The sequence below is a fragment of the Canis aureus genome, chromosome 29 (assembly GCF_053574225.1).
Source record: "Canis aureus isolate CA01 chromosome 29, VMU_Caureus_v.1.0, whole genome shotgun sequence".
NCBI classification, from domain to species: Eukaryota; Metazoa; Chordata; class Mammalia; order Carnivora; family Canidae; genus Canis; species Canis aureus.
The window spans coordinates 29,623,630-29,636,319 of NC_135639.1; the positions used below are offsets into that span (position 1 = coordinate 29,623,630).

The following is a 12,690-nucleotide window of genomic DNA, read 5'->3' on the forward strand; positions in this document are numbered from 1 at the left end:
CTCTCATTAGCTCAGAGACTGTCAGAGCTGGGATTCTCCTTTGAGGAGATGAAGTTGCACCTCCTATAACAGAAGAAGATATAGAACCAGCTCTAGAACCCTTCCCTCTGTCCTAGTCCAGTACTATTCCTACAAAATTACACCTGCTCTTGGGTCCACAGTAAGCAAACTCAACTGGAATCAGTGAGTGTTCCTGCCATTTGCTTCCCTCTGCCTGTTCCTGCCCTGCATTCCCCTTATTTTCACCCTCACCCTGAGCCAGGAGGCTTCTAAGCCCAGAACAGAGAACAGCTTGGCACCCAATGGTACCATTTCCATGTTTTGAAAGAACCCCTGTAGGCTAGAGGACTAAGTAGTTATTGTATCACTGATTGTACATGACTCCAATTAAGTCACAAATACTAGAACTGACTGGAACAGTTGTTTCTATTCACAGGGCCAGGCTACCTTTCTCAAAGTCTGGTAGTGGGGAGGAGAGTGACTAATGTATACTGGAGAGGGAACTTTCAAGTTGGAACCAAATGGTTTTTTGTTTGTTTGTCTGAGCTCATAAACCTGTAGAAATAAAACAAAATAATAATTAGAAAAGTTTCTATGAAGTGTCAGCATTAAACAAACACAATGTCACACAAAAATAAATTCTTACTGACCATCAGGCACTGGAGAGGAGACCAGTAATAAATGAATGAATAAACAAATAGTAGAGTACTATAACAAGGAATCAGTGAGGGCTTCTTTGGAGGGAGTGTATAGGAAAGCTTCTCTGAGAAGGTGACTTTTAAGCCAAGAGCCCAATGACGAGAAGGAGCCAGCCATGCAGACTTTGCAGAGGAACTTTCAAGCAGAGGAAGGGGCTAGCACAAAGGCGCCAAAGTAGGAATGGGCTTGGCATGTTTGAGGAAACACAAGGACACCAGAGTGTTGGGGGCCTGGCAGAGAAGGGGAGACTGGTTGGACATGAGGCTGCCAAGGGGTCAGATCCCATAGGGCTTTGAAAGCTAACAGGAGTTTGACTTTATTATACATAGTATGAAAAGCCAGCAGAAGGTTTTAGGCAGGAGAATAATACGATCTAGCTTATATTTTTAAAAGATTCACCCTGGTATAACTAATGCATCAACTGTTACTTATTATTTTAAAATGTGGGTAATACTTAATAATTCACAGATCACTTTCATATATGGTACCTCACTAATGCTATATCCACTCTGACCTTCCTTTTCTCTGTCCTTCCTTCTCACCTCACTCAAATCTCATTTACTCCTCTTGATCATGTACTACATGTTGGTCACCATTCCTGGCAGTGGGCCTCTTTGATGAACCAGAAAGACAAGGTCCCTGAACTCTTGGAGCTTATAAGTTAATAAAGCATAGTGATAAATAGAACATAAATAAACATATAAACAAGATAATTGCACTTTGTCATAACTGCTCTGAAGAGAGTCTGGTGAGAGATGTAGGACTATTTATACTTACCTTGCTGAAGAACAAGGGTTCTGTGAAGATATTAAGTCCAAGGTCCCACAAATACTGGGACAAAGTTTTACAGTTCTAAATCTGATTTTCTTTTCTCTTTCTGTGGTACTCTTTGGTGTCTGTCCCATGGTCTGAAGCCAAAATTTGTGTCATTTGGGTCTGGACATGGAAATGGGCATTTTATGGAACTGGAGAAAAGAAAACTCTAGGCTAGAAAAAGATATTCTTCGGGTGACTAGATAGGCTGAATTTCCAGAGGTGGACAAACCTGGGTTTCATATCAACTCTGTGTGCCTTTGCTGGCCACATATAGGTTAAAAATGGACGTGTTCATGGCTTTGTTCTCCTCAAATGAGAGTGGCACAAGAGTCCTCGGTTGATAGGTGGTGCTGCAGAGCTCCCACAAGACCATGGGAAGCTAAAACACCTCCCACTGATTCAGTACAAAGGCTCAAATGAGCTGGGCAGCTGTATTTCTGGAAACAACAAACTCTAATAATAAGGAAACTGAATGTAAAAACACTTAAGGTGGCAGCCTTTCTTTTTATTTTCTTTGCGCTAATAAATTCTGCACCTTATAAGTAAGGAACTCGACAGACTGAAAGTGTGTGTCTTAAACCTCCCTTGGAAAGAATTTACTAGGCTAGACCAGGGCATCAGTCAGGAAGAACTTGCCAGCAGGCCCTTGGAATGGGCAGTGGAGGCAAATCTGGGAGTTGTACTGGGTGCCACTTTAGAGGGTCGTACAGTCAATAACCAGACATTGCCGATGAAAACTTGTGGACTTTACATTGTGATTAAACCTTCAAGAGAGTTTGTTAAGAGCTTTGGGGATTGGTGAGGTGTGTTTTGTCTCCCAGAAAAATCAGTAATTTCTATTTCAGTTTCTTCCAACTCAGCTCAGTGTATTTAAGGAAAGGATCTTATTAGCAAACATGGTTTTGTTTTTGTTTTTGTTACTGCTCTTAGATAAACTTAGAAAAAGTGAGGATCTTGGCCTAATGGCTCCTCACTCCATATCCCATATGACCCCTCCACCTGCCGAGTTGACTTTGATCCCAACTTGTGGGATTCTAGCAGCTTTGGCAAAGTCATTCCAATAGCAGTCTAGGTAAGAGAGAAGAGGAGAGTGGCCCTTTAAAAAAGAAAACTTGTCTTCAGAAAAGATCATTTCCAACTACATCTCATGTTCTTTATGGTTGTTCTTCTAGAAAAATGCCAACACTCCTACTGTTGGAGATTTTCCCTCCTGGGAAGAGGAGAACATTTAGTTCAGCAGTGCTTCATCATCAACTCCCACCCCTTTCCCCTGACCCTCCTGCCATTGGGAAAGAGGGAACGTGTGAGTCTCCACAGCCAGTCAGCCAGTCAGGGAGTCCCTTGGGAATAAGTGATGTTTGTGCAGAAGAGATCTGCACATTTGGTGGACATAGTCCAGACCCCACCAGCCGTGGGCATTTCTCCTAAGAGAGGGTTTTGGAATTTAGCTTGCTGCTTTTTTTAAGAGCCTGATTTACAGAGCTTCCAGGGAAAGGAATGGTGAATTACTAGTCAACATCTTTTTAACTCCCACGCCAGCCAAGCAAATATAATTCAATTCAAAAAACATTGACACTTCAAATGTGTCTGCCTCTGTGCTAGGTATTCTGGGGACACACAGATAAATAAGATATGGTTCCCTCATCTGCAGAGCTAACAGTCTGGCATGTGTTTGTGTTTGGTGGATTACAGTTTAGTCCTCTATTTAGAATAAAGCAGAAATCTAGTTCACACTGGACTGCATTTTCTATAGTGGGTATAGTGGTGGCGATATTTATATTTGCTGTCACCTTTTATGCTGTCACTGCTGAATAATAATATACATTCAGTTCAGCCTGATGCACATTTATTGAGCACTTACTGTGTACATGGTTCTAGAATTTAGTCAGTGGACTGGAGTGCTACCCACTAGTTTATGGTAGGATTGAACCTATGGCTGTGGTTCCCACAGCAACATGCTCTCAGCCAAGCCCTCACTGTTCAGATGCCATTTGCCTACTGGAAGAAAACTCTGAATCTTAATGGTGCCTGCCTAACTCTGCTGGTCACAGGGATGAGATCCTAAATGCTCCATCCTTGTTTCCCTTAGAAATGTTAGACAGTGCCCCTATGCACTGCACAGGTATGATGCAGATATAGGATCAGCTTAAATCTGTCCCTTTCCTGAGAAAGAGCATCTAGTTACAAATCCATGTGCCATTGATTGTAGGTTAATGCACAATTTCTTCTTGTGAGAATAACGCCACTTAAGTAGGAGACCTACGAGGAGTAGAGGAGCCTGGGACTATGATGAGATTCAGGGCTACTATTCCTGACTCTGCCATTAATTAGATGTGTATCTTGCATACCAGTTTTCCCATCACTTAAATTGCAATCAAAATGCCTTCTCTATCTGCTTCCAAAAGATCTTGTTGTAATCCTTGAGAAAATTAGGTAGGGCAATAGGATTCCAATTTCATATATATTCATACACACAAATTACTGGAATCTCTTCATACATCTAAATGTTAAAAGTGGTTTTCTTTGGGTAGTGGGATTACAGACAGTTGTAATTTTCTTCATTGTGGATTTTTTTTTTGGTATGTAAAATTGCTGTAGTCAGTATTATTGCTTTTTTAATCTGAAAAAAAGGCTATTTTTAAAAGAAAAAATAAAGTATTTTGAAAGACTCAAGTGCTTTAAATAGTTAAGCAAATATTTTCCCACACTATTTCATTTATCATTCATGATTCATTCATTCAGAAATACTTATTACATTTACGCTGTATGCTAGATACTGTGCTGGGCCCCAGGGAGACCGTCCCTGCCCTGAAGGAGCTTATAGGGTGGAAGGGAGACAGGGACTGTGGCAGAAGTGCTTTAGCAGGACAGAAGAGGAACAGAAATCAGCCAGGTGGAGCGAAGGTGTAAGACATCAAGGAGGGCTTTCTGGAGGAGACAATGCCTGAACTGGATCTTAAGGGAGAAGGACAAGTTAGTCATAGGAAGAGGAGTTTGGTGTCTAGGGAGGATCTTTCAAACAGAGGCAGTAGCAGATGCAAAGGGACAGGGGCAGTAATTTTCTAGAGTCATGTGGATGGATTATGAAAACTTTCTTAGGAAAGCTTTTCCCATTGCTGTCCAGGGGCCACACAGGGTGTGTGAAAATTCAAGAATTTCAAAGATACCCATCTGGAGGTAGTGGGGCGGGGGAGGTACAAAACCCCGCCAAACCAGCCTGTGACCTGTTTCTTGGTGTAGCTTCCTTTCTTTTTCTTTTCATTCCCGTGGGAGCCATCCAGAAGATGAAAGAAGCAGAGTGTACCTGTTTAGGGGTAGCTGTGATGTGAAACCCAATCCTCTCATTAGAGGCCCTGACAAAGCCTTCTCCATGAGCAGCCTTTCTTTGTGGGGCCCTGTGGCTGCTGAGGGAAGAACATCCCCTGCTGCACGATCAATCACTGGGACCCAGGCCGGTTCATGTCAGTGGCCGCTGCTCCTGGGCTGCGTGCCCAGTGGGCATGACTTGCCTCATTCTTCCTCTCTGCCTCTAAACCCTGGTCTCCCAGCTCGGAGCTCATGCCTCACCATCAGACCAGGCAGGCAGCTCTTTTACCTCTAATGCTTTGAATGGAAGCTCCTCTGATTTTTAACTACCAGCCTTCATCCTTTGCTTATTTATCAACCTGAGTGGTGTGCATGGGGCATCAGCACTTATGATAGCTCACCCTGACGGAGGCCATCTAGAGGAGAAGGAGCTCTGTGTCTGAGGTCTGAAGATGCAGCATTCCAGTGTTGCTATTGCTGGACTCTTCATTTCCTGGTTTGGAAAAGGGGCCTGACTATGCCGGGGTTGGGGTGGGGAATATTTGAGGGACCACTTAAAACTATTGGCTTTGGAGTCAGACCAACCTGTGTTTCAAATCCAGCTCTACCGCTTACTGGCTTACTAAGCCTCCATAAACATCAATTTCCCTCATAAAATGGAGGCAACAATAATGTCTAGCTCACAATGTTGTTGGAAAGAATTGAATAAGCCAATACCTATGTACCTTTTACCACATAGTAAATATTCAATAAATAGTAGCTGCTGTTATTATTTATAATGTCACTTTGTAAGTATAAAATTCTCTAAGTCTCAGAAATAATTATCATTAATAATGTGAACTATGGTGAGAAAATAAACATTTGAACACCTGTACAGATAATCTAGAAATCAATTCCAGTAATAATAACTAAAATATGAAGAGTAGATATTTTTTGCAAAAATTAAATTACTAGAAAACTAGAAAAAAAAAAAAAAGCTGTGATTCTTGCCCTTGAAAGAAATTGACTGCAAATGGTTAAAGACAAACTAAAAATTACAATTTATTTTCCTCCTTAGAAGATGTTGCCAACTTTTCCCAGTGAAGGCAATTAAGGCAGTAACCACACTGCAATACCAGCTCTAACACCTTCATTTGGTATTTATAAATGGCCCAATAAGCCCTGGAAACCATGATATGTCACATCGAAGTGCTAATGACAGTACATTATGTGAATCACTGAGAAGCAACAATTGAAAATTTCTCTCTGCCATCAACCATTTATATTGTTCCCAGATTGCAGTACTGAGGGATTACAGCTATGGCGAGGCGTGCCGGCAGCAACCTAAATAAATTAAGGAGAAGAAAAAGTTAAAGCCCCACAGAATTTGGAATTCAGGAGCAGGGTGCCATTCTCGAAGCAACCTTCACATGATGGAAGAGCAAGGCAAGCTCTGGAAATGAGAAAAGTTGCACCTCACCTAACCTCATCAGTTCACCTAAAACACTAGAAAGAACATATCTAAAAATAATCTGACAAGGAAGAGAGGAAGGGAGGAGGGAGGAAGAGGAAAGAGAAGAGAGATAAGATGGAATGCTCTTTGGTGGGTTGGAAAGATCTTTTGCAAGTGCCACAATATGACAAACTTAAAGTTATTTCGTTTGCATTTTATTGCAAACTCTATGGCACAATGTGGTCTGCTTATGACGATTAGGAAGCAACAAGTAGAACTCTGGTAGAAGTGACCTGAGAGCCAAAGATAATCTATTCTTTCAAACTCAATTGTGTTTGTGTTGTTTGTGTAAATAAAAGCAGAAGTCTTTTAAAATAGAAATAGAACACATACACATAAATTTTGTTTTTAATTCTTAAATACACTACACTATTTATAAATTTTAAAAATCTATCCATCATTAGGTACTTCAATTTCAACTAATGTCAAACTGTTTATTTCATCTCTGATTTGTTTTTTTTAAGATTATTTATTTATTTGAGAAAGCATACACGCCAAACAAGTAGGGGGAGGGGCAGAGGGAGAGGATCTGAGGCAGACTCAGAGGTGAGTGCAGAGCCCAATGCAGAGCTCTATCCCACGACCCACGATCACGACCTGAGCCAAAACCAAGAGTTGGATGCTCAACCGACTGAGACACCCAGGTGCCCCCCGATTTGGTTTTAGGCATTGAAAGGATTGAATAAAATACATCATTTTGACTCACTCTAAACTTGAGCAGACTGTCTTCTACTCACTGCTCTCATCTTGATGTTAAAATCCTTATAGCCTTTTTTCATTCGAACAGTGATTCTCGGGGAACCCAGATGGCTCAACTGGTTAAAAGCCTTCAGCTCATGATCCAGAGTCCCAAGTGGAGCCCTGAGTCAGGCTCCCTGCTCAGCAGGGAGTCTGCTTCTCCTTCTGCCCCTCCCCCGGCTTGTGCTATCTCCTACTCTCTCTCTCTCACTCTCAAATAAACAAATAGGGATCCCTGGGTGGCGCAGCGGTTTGGCGCCTGCCTTTGGCCCAGGGCGCGATCCTGGAGACCCGGGATCGAATCCCACATCGGGCTCCCGGTGCATGGAGCCTGCTTCTCCCTCTGCCTGTGTCTCTGCCTCTCTCTCTCTCTCTGTGACTGTCATGAATAAATAAATAAAATCTTTAAAAAAAAAAATAAATAAATAAACAAATAAAGCCTTTAAAAAATAATAAAAAGGGGGATCCCTGGGTGGCTCAGCGGTTTAGCACCTGCCTTCGGCCCAGAGCATGATCCTGGGGTCCCGGGATGGAGTCCCGCATCAGGCTCCCTACATGGAGCCTGCTTATGTCTCTGCCTCTTTCTCTGTCTCTCATAAATAAATAAAATCTTTAAAAAAATAATAATAAGAAGAAGAAGAAGAAGTGATTCTCAAGCTTATGCACATTACAATCACCTAGGGGGCTTTTAAAAAATACTTCTGTGTTCGTACCACCTCTGAGGATTCTGATTCAGCTGGTCTGTAGGGGATACCAGGTGTTGGTATTTTTTAAAGCTCCCCAGGTAATTCTAATGTGCAGCCAGATTTGAGCACCACTGGTTTAGAGGTTTCCATTTACCCTGATTAAATCAGAAATTACCTTTCCCCTTTTCTCTATTCGTTTGTACTCAACCTTTGTTCACCTTCCAAATATTAACAAAATTTTAATAGTCTATCATTAATTCATTGGGCAAATATTTATTGACTATTGTTTTCCAGACATTTGTTCTAGTTTGTTGAGGAAATAGAGGTGAAGGAAAAAGACAAACCCCTCTCCCTCTGGAGGTTACAGTCTAGTAGTGGAGACTAAAAATAAGTAAACTAACAAATAATTAATTACAAAATTCAGAATGGTGTGTAGGAAGCAAGCAGCCTACTAAATTGAAGAATAATGAATAGAAGATAGTGCTTTAGAAAGTTTGGTCAGGTCAGTCATCAAGGAAGAGGCAGCAGCCATTGGAAGAGCTGGTAGAAGAATGCATCATTCTCTAGGAAGAAGTAGCATCTGCAAAGCTGCTGGGGGGAGAGGCTCAACTGCACATCAGAGGTCATGCAGTTCCTCTAAGACCACCCTGAGGCCTGGCCCACCCACAGCCTGACACAGCCAGCCAGTGAACTGCCTGGTTCAGTTTATCTCAGGCTCTCCCTTGTACCTGCCCGATTCCTACTCTACACCAAGCAAACTGATTTTCTCCCTGTCTCCTGCTGAGAATGATTGTGCTATATCCCATTGCCTGCCCCTATGTCTGGAATCCTCAACTGAGCCTAATGCCCATTGTGTCCCCCTGCCACTGGCCTGGCCATCTCCACGTACACATTCATTCACCTCTCTAGGCTTTGAAACAAGAATGGCAGCGTAATGACACTTGTGGAAGCTGGCAGTGAACATTTGGGAATTTGTCATACTATTCTATTTTTGTGTATGTTTAAAAATTTTAGTGACAATTTTTTAATGTCCTCATGCTAGGATGTTGTGACATACACTAAAACAAAGCACCATTTTAGTTATTCTGGGACATAAAGAATAAAGTTGGGTTCTTTCTCTTCATGTTTACAATCTGTTTGGAGTGAGAAAACCTAGAGCTTTGGAGAGAAAGCTAATAGATGATGTATGTGAAAGTCTGTCTTGTTCACTCAGTATCTCCAGAGCCAGACCTCTGAGTAGGAGACATTACTACTGGCTGGAGGGAAGTGGCTAGAAGGGAGAATTGGGGAAGGCCTGTGCAACATGTCCTGAGTGGACATTTGTGATATTAATTACCCAAAGAATACATGCTCCTAAGAAAGCTCCTTGCCCTGTGGTACTGAGACCATAGGAAGGAAGGAGTGCCTTAGGAGTTCTAGATCCCATATCAGGCTCTGCCACCAACTCATTCACCCCGGGGCACTGAGTACTCTGGTTCCCATGTGGATGTTGAAAGAGACCATCTGAGGCCCCCTTCAGCTCTGACGGTTTCTGCTTCATCTTTAAGACTTCCATACCAGTATCTTCAGACAGACTTCCCAGCTGAATTTATATTAATAAAACCTTTAAAGTAAAATTGAAAGGGCACCTTGTGGCTCAGTTAAGTGCTTGACTCTTGGTTTCAGCTCAGGTCACAATCTTGGGGTCCTTGGATTGAGCCCAGCATCAGGCTCTGCACTCAGCATAGAGTCTGCTTAAGACTCTTTCCTTCTGCCCCTCCCTCCCTTTGTCTCTCTCTCTTTTTCTCTTTTTCTGTCTCAAATAAATAAATAAATCCTTTAAAAATTAAATTAAAAATCACTATTTCACTTTTTTTAAAGATTTATTTATTTATTTATTTTATTTATTTATGATAGACAGAGAGAGAGAGAGAGAGAGAGGCAGAGATACAGGAGGAAGGAGAAGCAGGCTCCATGCCAGGAGCCTGACGTGGGACCGGATCCCGGGACTCCAGGATCGCGCCAAACCGCTGAGCCACCCAGGGATCGCCACTATTTCACTTTTAAATCATTCAAGGAGGAATCCCTATTTTCTTAAGGCTCTTGTAGCCCTGTTACAGAAGCTAACACTTTCTTTTGTTATTAGAGTTGTTTGGGTACATCTAACTTCCTCTCTTTGACTGTAAGTGCCTTGAAAACAGAAGCCACCTCTCCTATCTTTATTTCCCCCGTAATGACCGCTCACAGGCAATCCGTACTGAGCTCTAAAGATGCTCAGTGACTGGGGTTCTAGGGGTTTACAGTGCACTGCTTGGTAATGGAAATATGGAAGGCAAGCTTTTTACTGCCAGGTGTTGTGTACATGCTGGGAAGTAGTAGAACATGGTGCTTAAGAGACTGGGCTCTGGAGTCAGATCTGGATGTGAATTTCAACTCTAGTGTCTACCATGATGCATCATGTTTGGCAGATTCCTCATCTTCCATCATCTTTATGATGGGGATGCTAATAATCTGTGCCTCATGGGCTTACAATAGTTTCTGACACTTAGTAAGTACATAATAATGTGACCATTATTATTTGTTCTAAATACATGAAAATTATTCCTTGGAATTGGATGAAATTCTAATATCTTGGGAAAGATAAGAACATGTGGGAAACAGCCATCCCACAAAGTAGGTGCTACTTACAAATTGTAAGTAACAGGAAATATTTTAATTATAATAATGTTAGTTGGCACATATAGATTGTTTTAGAATCTTCAAAATCCTTTAAATATCATTTCATACTCCATAAACCTATCTAATAATAGTTTTCTTCTTTGGCTTCTTTGACTTTGTTCTTTATGTCCTGCTTTAAGTTTCCATAGCTTATTTCCATCCATTAAATCATCTGGCCTTTCCAACTTCCTGATAAGGCAGGTAGGATAGATATGCCCAACCAGTTTGGCAGAGAAAAAACTGAGGCCACGAGACGCCCAGCAACTTATTCAAGGGAACACAGCAAGGTAGAGCAATGGTTATGAGTTCTGTGATTCTTCATTGCTACTTAGTTTTCTCTCCTGTCATTCTCCCACAGCTTTGTCAAGTCAAGAATTCAGGTTAGCTGTCTCTGCTAGCAGCCAAAGTAGATAGGAATGGCCATGAGGAATCAGAAAAGGTGGTTTCAAGGTAAAATAAAATGATCCAGGAGATAAAACCTGGGATTTAACAGTGGCTGATTCTTATAGATTTACATTTTTACTGAATAATGAATATAAAAAAGAAAGGAACAAATTTTCAATTTCATGCAGCAGTAAGTTAGTTTCACTGCCTCTATTGAATGGATTAAAAAAGCAGTATAGAAGGTCTACCTCTCTTAAGGTAGTTATCATTCTGCCCCATTATATATATACACACACACACACACACACACATATATACATCTACCTCCATTTTAAAACCTTTCAAACCTTAGGACCATGAACAGTGCAGGAGCTGGACCATCCTCTAATGTTCAGCCATCCGATACAGATAGCAGATGCAGATCCAGAAGTCAAGCACATTGTTGAGAGAGCCATACCAGGGCATTTGCGTTCTTGAAGAAAGTTCCAGGATGATCCTAAAGGACAAAAGATCAGTAATATACCTTCATTAATCTTACCTCCTGGGAAGTACTGCAAACATGTATTAGAAGCTTTGCCATGAATAAAGACTGATCTGGACCCTTGCCCTTGAGGCCAAAATAGAATAGGAAAGAAGCTGTTGGCAGCGTCCAACACAGCATACCAAGTGCCATCCGTCTGTGCAGCAGATTCAGTTATGGTTACGGTGTCTGCAATAGCTGGGGCTATAGGAATAACAACTGAATTCAGTTGGTAATAATCTACTATAAGTCTCTAGTTCCCATTCCTCTGGACATACAGGGCTGTAGTATTGAGATATTACATCTCTTACTAACCACACTGCCTTTTAGACCTTAATCAAGGTTGTGATTTCCCTATCTCCTCATGAGACCACTCAAGATAGAATTGGGAGATTGGTTGGGGAGTGATTTACATGGTCTATTACATGTGAATATTCCCACTACATGTCCCACTACTTCTCTACATGTGACTCTCCTCAATCAGGACAATCCCCTCTGGACATTATGAGCATTCACAGCACAAGCATGTAAAACATCAATGCCAATATACATTCAGTAGGGAATGTATGTTGGAAGTCACAACAACAGGACATTGAATTGGTCCCACAGGCCTCACCCACAAGGTCACTTTAGATTTATTTTCCCTACTGGGAACCTTGCCCAAACCTTATTAGTTGAATTCAAGAGCCCTCCTCCCCAGCGAAATTGATAGGATAGTGACTTGGGAACTTGTATCTAACAGAGCCATGAGAGTTTGAGTTCCTTCCTCCCCAGTGTTTCTCACATACTTGAATGTATGCATATGGGTTTTGGTCCCCATGGAGATCGGGAGGCCTCAGTTCCACCTCTAGGCATTTTTCTTCTTAAAACAGCTAAAGCCAGGATGGGAGGAAGTGCAGGATTGGGGCATTAAGGAAGAGAGCAGCTCCCCACAGTAAGAAAGCTTTGTACTTACAATAATTTAAGGTTTTTAAAAATAACAGCTTTATTGAGATAAATCACCTACCGTAAAATACTCTTTAAAAGTGTACAGTTTGGGACACCTGGGTGGTGCAGTGGTTTAGTGCCTGCCTTTGGCCCAGGGCATGATCCTGGAATCCCAGGGATCAAGTCCCACATTGCCTGCATGGAGTCCGCTTCTCCCTCTGCCTGTGTCTCTGCATCTCTCTCTCTCTCTCTCTCTCTCTCTCTGTCTCTCATGAATAAATAAAATCTTTTTAAAAAATTAAAATAAAAAACAAAACTGTACAGTTCAACTGTTTTCAGTATATTCATGGAGCTGTGCAACCATCACCACAATCTGTTTTCAAATGCCACCAGAAAAGGAAACCCATACCTATTAGTAGCTATTC

At 41.7% G+C, this 12,690-nt stretch overlaps 1 protein-coding gene across 4 annotated transcripts in view; it reads left to right on the plus strand.

The window, feature by feature from the left end:
- The window catches only part of HPSE2 (heparanase 2 (inactive)), a 627,272-nt gene that overhangs the window by 495,618 nt on the left and 118,964 nt on the right, over positions 1-12,690 (plus strand). The window lies entirely within an intron of this gene.